The 11,910-nt window shown below is 38.8% G+C and overlaps 1 protein-coding gene across 5 annotated transcripts in view; it reads right to left on the bottom strand.

Moving 5' to 3' along the window:
- Window positions 1-8,003: 8,003 nt before the first annotated feature.
- LOC126094880 (uncharacterized) overlaps window positions 8,004-11,910 on the bottom strand; it is a 127,601-nt gene continuing 123,694 nt past the window's right edge. For 4 of the 5 annotated variants that reach the window (XM_049909514.1, XM_049909517.1, XM_049909515.1 and 1 more), the window contains one exon: window positions 8,004-8,809. The gene's annotated coding sequence lies outside the window, so the exon portion shown is untranslated. Of the gene's footprint in view, window positions 8,810-11,068; window positions 11,278-11,910 lie in introns of all 5 variants that reach the window. The other variant, XR_007521888.1, reaches the window with a different exon arrangement.

Below are 11,910 nucleotides of genomic sequence, written 5' to 3'. Positions count from 1 at the left end.
ATGGCGGTTTTATTTCATATAGTTTAATAATTGTGAACCTGTAAGACTGTTTTCAACCATCAAATGCAGGCTGAAATTGTTCAAAACTTTGCACACAACTGACAAGAATTTTGTTGATCATTGGTCATGTTGCTTAACAAAATTCCTTGATCTTTTGACTTGTCATTCTACTCTTGTATAGAGATGCAAAAACTTGTTTGAGAACAAATTCAACAGGCTTATGACACGTACATTTAAAAGAAAAATTTTTGATACTAAAACTATAATAAATCAAAAGCAAAACTGCAAAGCATGTTTTGAAAGTAAAGGCTCAAGAATTGTAAAGACAAAATAAAAGACTGATTATGTCATGTGTACTTAGTAACTCCAACTGGACCTTCACTCACACAATTTTCATGTTGTCATCAGGTTATCAAAGTTTACTTTTGTAGTCAAGGGATACAAGATATTGATGGAAATAAACAATATTGTTTTATGACCACAAAAGACTATGTTTTCACACAAAAGTGATTATGTACTAAGAATGTGGGTTTCCCAGAATCAGTTGAATTAAATTTGTGACAAAAATTGTTAAAGGGATGTCATTCACTAATCACAATGAGTATAGGAATGAGTGACGCAGCAATTAGATTAACAATGTTACAAAATGTGTGGCAGTGTAAAAAGAAGAGAAAACAATAATTTTACAATTAGTAACCTTTCTACACCTACATCCATTCTGTGCCCGACAGTGGGTGCTTCCCACTGTATCAGTCATTAGGGCTTTCTCTCGTTCCATTCACAAACGGAGTGTGGGAACAATAGTTATTTAAATGCTTCTGTATGTGGTGTAATTAATCTTGCCTTCACGATTCCTACAAGAAAGGTATGTAAGAAGTTGCAGCATATTCATAAATTCAACTCTTAAATTGGTTCTTGAACTGTGCTGCATAGGCGTTCTTGGGATAGTTTGTACTGATCTTCAAGCAATCATCAATTCAGAAATTTCAGCATCTCCATGACATTCTCACATGCATCATAGATTTCTACTCAAGGTATCTACGGTACACTGTGATTAAAAGAGGGCCTAACTCAAGCCGCAAATTCTGTATAGAATTTGATAGGGATTCCACTGGGCTCTGTATTTAATCTATTCTAACGATTTCAGCCATTTCTCAATTTCACTTACACTAATATCTATATTGAACATGTTTGCAATGGTACAAAAATTAAATTACCGGAATAATCCTGAATATTCAGTTGTGCAGCAACCATTTAAAAACAGAGTTCAGCATTTCTGATTTTGGTTTGATGCCCTCAATTTCTGAACAGTATTTTTGGTCTCACTAACAGGCTTTACACATGATCAGAAATTCTTTTGAAGAGAGAGAGATCTTTTGATAAGATCGTGCTGTAGTAATTGTTGAAGGCTTCATGCATTGTCCTCTTGATGGCCAAATGTGTTACCTTCAGCATTTCACTGTATATAGCTCTGTGCTTTGTTTTACAACCATTATGCAGTAGTCACTGTTTCTTTACAAATTTCTTCACAGTGGCTATATACCATGGTGGGTCTCTCCGGTCACGAACTGTTCTGCTAGCTACATCTAAATCTACATATTCCTCAAGTCACTGTACAATGTATGGCAGAGAATATCCTGTACCACTACTAGTCATTTCCTTTCCCATTCCACAATTACAGCAACAGAAAATCGACTGTCTATATTCCTCCATACAATCCCTAATTTCTCTTAGTTTATCTTCATGGTCCTTATACACAATGTTCAATGGTGGTAGCTGAATCGTTCTGCTGTCAGCTTCAAATGCTGTATCCTTAAATTTTCTCAATAGTGGTCCTCAAAATGAACGTCACCTTCACTCCAGGGATTCTAATTTGAGCTCCCAGAGTACCTTCACAGTACTTGCGTGTTGTTAGAACCTATCAGTAACAAATCTAGCTTCTGAATTGCTTTGATGGCTTCCTTTAATCCGACCTGGTGCAGATCCCAGACACATACTCATTATGCAAGAACTGGTCACACTATTGTCTATTTGTGGTCTCCTTTACCGGTAAACCATACTTTCTTAAATCGAAGTTAGCCTTTCACCTTTCCTACAGTTCGTCCCATTTCATAGTGCTTTGCAATGTTATGCCTCATTATCTAACCCTCTAGCAGGTGCGCCTATGTATAAATTGTGCCAGCCACAAATAACATTGTCTTGTACTATTCCCTTGTTGTTTTATAATTGTATGCCCATACCTATTCCTTCATTATTGCCTCAGCAAACACAGTGATAAATTGTGTTGTCAAATGTCCAAGTGAGCAGCAGTAATATAAAATAAATAGCAAGCTATGTGAGAAAAAATTTACTATCTGTGGAATAAAATGTAACACATTCTAAGCTAGCAACACAATCTCATAATGAGGCAGTTATCAATGAGATAATTAGTAACTGAACAAGCGTTTGACTGGGATCTGATGTAACTGCGATGTTTAATGCCTAGAGTGAGTTATTACTGTGAGGTAACATTTGTATGCAGCAACGGAGTGATACAATGGAAGTTTATTTAATTATTGCTTAATTAGCAGCGTTTTAGCTCATATAAGTTTACTTTGTCATTTTTAATGAAACTAAGATTAAACTGTGATTTTGCTCACAGATGTTTATCTTGATAACATGACAGCCATTCTTTACATGAGTATTAAGTACGCCGCACATCCACTCGTGTTACGAAAATCAGCACACCTGCCAGAGAATTAATAAACATGACTATGTCATGTTGCGTAAGTTATCTTGTATCCTCTTACAATCACTCAATGACAACACCTTCCCATACACCAAAGCATAAGCAAGCAGCCGCAGATTGTTGCTCACCCTGTCCATCAGATCATTCATGTATACAAAGAATATGGGCAGTCCTATCACACTTCTCTGGGGCACTCCTGATGGTACCCTTGTCTATGATGCACACTTGCCACCGAGGATGGCATACTGGGTTAAGAAGTCTTTGGGCCATTCACATACCTGGGAACCTGTTCCGTATGCTTGTACCTTCATTAACAATCTGCAGTGGCGCACTGTATCAAATGCTTTTTGGAAGTCTAGGAATGTAGAATCTGCCAGTTGCCCTTCATCCATAGTTCGCACGATGTCATGCGAGAAAAGCGCAAGCTTAGTTTCACAGATGTGATGTTTTCTAAACCATGCTGATTCGTGGACAGAAGCTTTCTTTGTCTCAAGGAACTTTATTATATTCAAACTGGGAACATGTTCAAAAATTATGGAGCAAACCAATGTTGAGGATACTGGTCTGTTATTTTGCATGTCTGTTCTTTTACCCCTCTTATATACAGGATTCACCTGCACTTTTTTTTAGTCGCTTTGGACTTGTGCACTAGTGAGAGATTCATAATAAAAGCGAGCTACGTAAGGGACCAATAATTTAGAGTACTCTTTGTACATAACTATCCAGTGCACAGTCCACTATTCTTTCAAACTTTGGCCACATTTCTAATGCATGCTCCAGTAAAAAGCAATATATCTAAAGTTCCTCAATTAGATACACTGCCACTGCCTGTTCCTCAGTTTCCAACTGCTGCATTCGTATGTGATATAGGTTAGGTGTTTGCAATAGGTTAGATGTTTGCAGTGCATCTCCATGTACGGTTGGATGCAGGTAATGGGAGGATGGTAAGGGGTAGCCAATTACAAGATCTAAAGTAGATGACCATCATATGTTGCCAAATATGAATTGCTCTCATTGTGTGGACAGCTCAGCCCTTTCCTCACTTTCTGTTTTCACCTCACATTCACAGTTTTGCCATTGATGTCTATATAGGTAATATACTGAAACACTTATTAATTATTTCATTTGAAATGTAAAGCCTTTGGCTGTGGAAGTAAACTAGTCTGCAGTGTAGCCTGAAGTCTAGGTTGGAGTGAAGGTGATAGTTTTGTTATGTAAGACTAAGCTAACAAATCTCAAATGAAATCTTGGTAGTGCTGACAGACTGATCTGTAGTGACAAGCTCTGTGTTATGTTGGAAAGCAATAGCTTTATTTGCAGTCAACAAAGTGAACAGTGAGAGCAAGTTAACAACATACATCCTAGAACTGTGCTGACTAATCACTGCGGGTCATTCATGGGTTGTGTTAACTAATTTCATATGCGCTTACAACTAATTTTTGCAAAGACAGTATCATTTGCTTGCATTCTGAATGCCAGTATTTAGAAGCTGACATCACATTAGAAAATAATACTTACTTTTCCCATGAGTGAAACAAAATCATACTATTAACATGTCACTGGCTGCTAAAAGCCAGGTGCTAATGTGCTTTCTTCACTCCTCTGTCTTTCTTTACAAATATTAGCAATATGCCTCAAAATAAGTTAGTGGACAGCATTCAAACTTTTACCCAATGAATTGCAACAGTACCAGTCATAATTCACACACCCTCTCTCTTTCCCTTAATGAAAGTCTTGATCAACAGAATACACTCCTGGAAATAGAAAAAAGAACACATTGACACCGGTGTGTCAGACCCACCATACTTGCTCCGGACACTGCGAGAGGGCTGTACAAGCAATGATCACACGCACGGCACAGCGGACACACCAGGAACCGCGGTGTTGGCCGTCGAATGGCGCTAGCTGTGCAGCATTTGTGCACCGCCGCCGTCAGTGTCAGCCAGTTTGCCGTGGCATACGGAGCTCCATCGCAGTCTTTAACACTGGTAGCATGCCGCGACAGCGTGGATGTGAACCGTATGTGCAGTTGACGGACTTTGAGCGAGGGCGTATAGTGGGCATGCGGGAGGCCGGGTGGACGTACTGCCGAATTGCTCAACACGCGGGGCGTGAGGTCTCCACAGTACATCGATTTTGTTGCCAGTGGTCGGCGGAAGGTGCACGTGCCCGTCGACCTGGGACCGGACCGCAGCGACGCACGGATGCACGCCAAGACCATAGGATCCTACGCAGTGCCGTAGGGGACCGCACCGCCACTTCCCAGCAAATTAGGGACACTGTTGCTCCTGGGGTATCGGCGAGGACCATTCGCAACCGTCTCCATGAAGCTGGGCTACGGTCCCGCACACCGTTAGGCCGTCTTCCGCTCACGCCCCAACATCGTGCAGCCCGCCTCCAGTGGTGTCGCGACAGGCGTGAATGGAGGGACGAATGGAGACGTGTCGTCTTCAACGATGAGAGTCGCTTCTGCCTTGGTGCCAATGATGGTCGTATGCGTGTTTGGCGCCGTGCAGGTGAGCACCACAATCAGGACTGCATACGACCGAGGCACACAGGGCCAACACCCGGCATCATGGTGTGGGGAGCGATCTCCTACACTGGCCGTACACCACTGGTGATCGTCGAGGGGACACTGAATAGTGCACGGTACATCCAAACCGTCATCGAACCCATCGTTCTACCATTCCTAGACCGGCAAGGGAACTTGCTGTTCCAACAGGACAATGCACGTCCGCATGTATCCCATGCCACCCAATGTGCTCTAGAAGGTGTAAGTCAACTACCCTGGCCAGCAAGATCTCCGGATCTGTCCCCCATTGAGCATGTTTGGGACTGGATGAAGCGTCGTCTCACGCGGTCTGCACATCCAGCACGAACGCTGGTCCAACTGAGGCGCCAGGTGGAAATGGCATGGCAAGCCGTTCCACAGGACTACATCCAGCATCTCTACGATCGTCTCCATGGGAGAATAGCAGCCTGCATTGCTGCGAAAGGTGGATATACACTGTACTAGTGCCGACATTGTGCATGCTCTGTTGCCTGTGTCTATGTGCCTGTGGTTCTGTCAGTGTGATCATGTGATGTATCTGACCCCAGGAATGTGTCAATAAAGTTTCCCCTTCCTGGGACAATGAATTCACGGTGTTCTTATTTCAATTTCCAGGAGTGTATATACAAATCAAACAACGGAAAATCCAGGATGGAATGTAACAATATTAGAAAAGGAAAGCTGCTACTCACCATATAGCGGAGATGCTGAGTCGCGATAGGCACAACAAAAAGATTCACACAATTATAGCTTTTAGCCTTTAAGGCCTTTGTCAGCAATAGACACACAAACACACACGCAAACATACACACACACTCACGCAAATGCAACTTGCACACATGTCTGCAGTCTCAGATAACTGAAACCACATTGCAGTGTTAGATTAGATTAGATTAGATTAATACTAGTTCCATGGATCATGAATATGATATTTCGTAATGATGTGGAACGAGTCAAATTTTCCAATACATGACATAATTCAGTTAATTTAACAACATACTTAAGTTAATATAACAACTTTTTCATTTTTTGTGTTTTTATTTTTATTTTTTTTATTTTTTATTTTTTTAATATTTTTTTTAAATTTATATCTAAAAATTCCTCTATGGAGTAGAAAGAGTTGTCATTCAGAAATTCTTTTAATTTCTTCTTAAATACTTGTTGGTTATCTGTCAGACTTTTGATACTATTTGTTAAGTGACCAAAGACTTTAGTGCCAGTATAATTCACCTCTTTCTATGCCAAAGTTAGATTTAATCTTGAATAGTGAAGATCATCCTTTCTCCTAGTATTGTAGTTATGCACACTGCTATTACTTTTGAATTGGGTTTGGTTGTTAATAACAAATTTCATAAGAGAGTATATATACTGAGAAGCTACTGTGAATATCCCTAGATCCTTAAATAAATGTCTGCAGGATGATCTTGGGTGGACTCCAGCTATTATTCTGATTACACACTTTTGTGCAATAAATACTTTATTCCTCAGTGATGAATTACCCCAAAATATGATGCCATATGAAATCAACGAGTGAAAATAGGCGTAGTAAGCTAATTTACTAAGATGTTTATCACCAAAATTTGCAATGACCCTTATTGCATAAGTAGCTAAACTCAAACGTTTCAGCAGATCATCAATGTGTTTCTTCCAATTTAATCTCTCATCAATGGACACACCTAAAAATTTTGAATATTCTACCTTAGCTATATGCTTCTGATTAAGGTCTATATTTATTAATGGCGTCATACCATTCACTGTACGGAACTGTATGTACTGTGTCTCATCAAAATTCAGTGAGAGACCGTTTACAAGGAACCATTTAGTAATTTTCTGAAAGACAGTATTGACAATTTCATCAGTTAATTCTTGTTTGTCAGGTGTGATTACTATACTTGTATCATCAGCAAAGAGAACTAACTTTGCCTCTTCATGAATATAGAATGGCAAGTCATTAATATATATTAAGAACAACAAAGGACCCAAGACTGACCCTTGTGGAACCCCATTCTTGATAGTTCCCCAGTTTGAGGAATGCGCTGATCTTTGCATAGTATGAGAACTACTTATTTCAACTTTCTGCACTCTTCCAGTTAGGTACGAATTAAACCATTTGTGCACTGTCCCACTCATGCCACAATACTTGAGCTTGTCTAGCAGAATTTCATGATTTACACAATCAAAAGCCTTTGAGAGATCACAAAAAATCCCAATGGGTGGTGTTCGGGTATTCAGATAATTCAAAATTTGATTGGTGAAAGCAATTTCAGTTATCTGAGACTGCTGCTGTCTATTGCTGACAAAGGCCTTAATGGCCGAAAGCTATAATTGTTTGAATCTTTTTGTTGTGTCTATTGCGATTCAGCATCTCTGCTATATGGTGAGTAGCAACTTTCCTTCTATTATAGAGTATATATGAAATCTGAGGAAAATCCAATACTTGACAGCTGTAATAATTTTCTCATTCTTAGGTCATAAACTGACTGTGTTAATTCCCAGACTGAATAACACTTGTGAATTTATAGATAAGTACTATCAATTGAGTCAAGGTCATAAAACCACTGTCATGTATAAATATTTATATCTTGATGGATTCGGAAATTTCAGGGTTAAAAAAAAAAAAGAAGGAGATAACAGCATTATTAATTAGTAAGGAATAACTAAGCCATGTTATAGTTTATTAATCAACAGTTGACAATTAAAACACACACACACACACACACACACACACACACACACACACACACACACACAATCTCTCTTTAATTAGTAGACACACAAATTCTGATAAATACTGTGGAATGTAATTTTCTTCCACATTCGCCCAATGGACAGAAAACAACATAAATTACACATAAAATCACTGTGTATGCCAAGTCATTACACAATAGGTAATTCATATGGATAGGTACTAAAAACCTGATATAAATGATGGACGAGATTAAATGTCAGTGCATCAATAAACTAGTAGCAAATGACGAGAAAATATTGCACAAAATTTTCTTAAATACAAAACTCGTGATACTAAAGACCAATGATAAGGAATTTGCATATTGAGCTACAAAATATAATAAATTTCTCTGTATCAAACAGTGTACGTAAAATGAGGTACAACGCTGTTTGTTCCATGTATAAATATTTTTTATGATGCATGAGACTGAATGAAAGATATGAAAAACCAGTAAAAAAGTTACTGGAGTGCTATTACTGTGTCACAGTAATAGACTGTCTATCACCGTATAACCAGTCTCTGAATAGAAAATTCTCTCTAAAAAATTGACAATTTCTATGTCACAAATTTCTTTTTCACTAAGCCACTATCTTCATAAATTTTGTATAAAACCAGTTTTCTGTGATAATATTGGCTGCTTGACATGGAACGGCTACTGATTCCACTTTCTCTGGAGTCCTGTCTTCTGAAAGGAGGTAGCCTCATTCACCACTAAATACTGCCAGTTATTTTCAAACATTAAGTCTGTATGCTACAGTCACACAAAAAACGTTCTGTTTTGTAGCACATGTATGAAAACAATCTGAAAAAAAAGAAAACACCCATTACTGATGTATATAGATAACAAAAAGGTGTAAATTAATTACTGAGAGTTTGTAGACTGTGTGTTTCTACAAACAAAAAATTACTTGAATCAATAATTCAGGAACTAAAATCAGCCAATGCAAACAGGAAATTTGTCTGGAATTCAGACTTAGAAAACCTTGGCCACATTCTTCACATGGAGCAAGATTTTTCAACTTCATGTCACTGTATGGAATGGGTTAGCTGAAAAGAAATTTACATGCTATCATAGCAGAAAAATGTCATTATTCAGTTCCATAATTCTTAAGTGATGACACAATTAACTCTGGAGAGTAAGCTGATGAATTAGTACAAGTGGCTGTAAATTAAGATTAACTTAAGTTTTTGATACTATATATGTGTCTCAATTATGTTATTTGTGAGTCTGATGTCCATTAAAATAATGATTTATGTATGCACATAATGAGATAATAAAACTGATTTTGATTCAGAAAAATGAAATGGCACATTGTTCACCTTAGATGTTTATGTTGTTTTCTTTTATCAGTTTCTTTGTTTCTTTTGGATGGTTATCACTGATCTTAAAAATGCTATATGAGATGAATGTGTTTAAAATATATCAGACCAAAAAAGGCATGGAACACAAAGTCAAGACATAGTGGCTGACTGATGACTTACACATAAATCGATGCGCCAACCATCTTTTGTGGGAGGCAGAAGGTGCATGGGACAGGAACAGGAATGTAACATAGGTACTAGTGAGTTCATGTAGAGACTGAGCCCATGAGATTTATGGTAACCCCAATATAATAAAGTTTCGCCATGCACCCACAGCGAAATCAACAGAAACTAACAGTAAATAATGTTTATTAGTTCACTATTGGTCAATATTGTACCAATAAACAATATTACCACATGTAAACAATTCAAAAAGGAAGCAATCACAGAAAACTACAAACACAGATCTCAGAATACAGATCAATGCTGAGTTACACGTTCATAGAAACCAAAGAATTGGGGAAATCTTGTTGCTTTCATGATGATGGAAGACTGTAGGCACTTCAGATGACAAACACTTCATGTAGAAAAATGAATATTTGTTTATTCCCTTCTTTTTTTCATTCACTCAGCAATAGTTACTGGTTTCAAATTTCAAATATACAGACTACCAATTTCAGAGCCAAAGGCCTCCATCTTCAGGCATCTTAAAATGATGTACGAACTAATTTAGATCTATATCTCTACTCCTGAAGCCACCTTATGGTGCGTGATGGAGAGTACCGATGGTACTACTATCATATTATAAGTTCCATTCACAAATTGTGTGTGGAAAGAACGACTGTTTATAATGTCTGTGGCTTTTTCATCATGATCATTTCACAAGACATTTGTGGAATTAAGTGATATGTTGCTCAACTCTTCTTCAAACACACACTATCGGAATTTCAACATTATGCTCACTTTCAAAAACAGTACCTCTCGGGTAGTGACTGCCACTGGAGTTTTTCGAGCATATCCATGATTGTCCCAAGACTCGATCAAACAAGTGTTTTGCAAGTCACTTCTTTTGTGGATGAATTATATTTCCTTAAGATTCTTCCAACTCAGCCTGGCATCTGCTTTTGCTACAATCTGTTTTGTGCGGTCATTCCACATTAGGTTGCTCTGGATGGTTACTCATAGGTATTTTATGGTTGTTACCAATACGGTTTCCAATGATTTCTCATCAGTAGCATAATCAAGCAGTAATGGATCTCTTTGGCTATTTACACATATTATGTTACATTTATTTATGTTCACGGTCAACTGCCAGCCACTGCACCAATCATTGCTCCTTTCCTATACAAAACACCACTGACTGCAAAAAGACTCACGGAACTTCCCACATTACTAGATCATTTATATACAGGGTGGTCCACTGATAGTGACTGGGCCAAATATCTCACGAAATAAGCATCAAACAAAAAACTACAAAGAATAAAGCTCGTCTAGCTTGAAGGAGGAAACCAGATGGCGCTATGGTTGGCCCACTAGGTGGCGCTGCCACAGGTCAAACGGATATCAACTGCGTTTTTTAAATAGGAACCCCTATTTTTTATTACATATTCGTGTAGTACGTAAAGAAATATGAATGTTTTAGCTGGACCACTTTTTTCACTTTGTGATAGATGGCGCTGTAATAGTCGCAAACACAAAAGTACGTGGTATCACGCAACATTCCGCCAGTGCGGACGGTATTTGCTTCGTGATACATTACCTGTGTTAAAATGGACCATTTACGAACTGCGGAAAAGGTCGATATCGTGCTGATGTATGGCTATTGTGATCAAAATGCCCAACGGGCATGTGCTATGTATGCTCGGTATCCGGGACGACATCATCCAAGTGTCCAGACCGTTTGCCAGAGAGTTACGTTATTTACGGAAACAGGAAGTGTTCAGCCAGGTGTGAAACGTCAACCACAACCTGCAACAAATGATGATGCCAAAGTAGGTGTTTTAGCTGCTGTCGCGGCTAATCCGTAAATCAGTAGCAGACAAATTGTGCGGGAATCGGGAATTTCAAAATTATTGGTGTTGAGAATGCTACGGCAACATCGATTGCACTCATACCATATTTCTATGCACCAGGAATAGCATGGCGATGACTTTGAATGTCATGTACAGTTCTGCCACTGGGCACAAGAGAAATTACGGGATGACAACAGATTTTTTGCATGTGTTCTATTTAGCGATGAAGCATCATTCACTAACAGCAGTAACGTAAACCAGCATAATATGCACTATTGGGCAACGGAAAATCCACGCTGGCTGCGACAAGTGGAACATCAGCGACCTTGGCGGGTTAATGTATGGTGTGGCATTATGGAAGGAAGGATAATTGGCCCCCATTTTATCGATGGCAATCTAAATGGTGCAATGTATGCTGATTTCCTACGTAATGTTCTACCGATGTTACTACAAGATGTTTCACTGCACAACAAAATGGCGATGTCTGGCACATAGCTTGCATGCGGTTGAAGTTGTATTGAATAGCAAATTTCATGACAGGTGGATTGGTCGTCGAAGCACCATACCATGGCCCGCACGTTCACCGTAT

This window comes from Schistocerca cancellata, chromosome 8 (genome assembly GCF_023864275.1).
Source record: "Schistocerca cancellata isolate TAMUIC-IGC-003103 chromosome 8, iqSchCanc2.1, whole genome shotgun sequence".
NCBI lineage: Eukaryota > Metazoa > Arthropoda > Insecta > Orthoptera > Acrididae > Schistocerca > Schistocerca cancellata.
The sequence above is the reverse complement of the archived record's forward strand: the minus strand, read 5'-3'. Positions and strand labels throughout refer to the sequence as shown.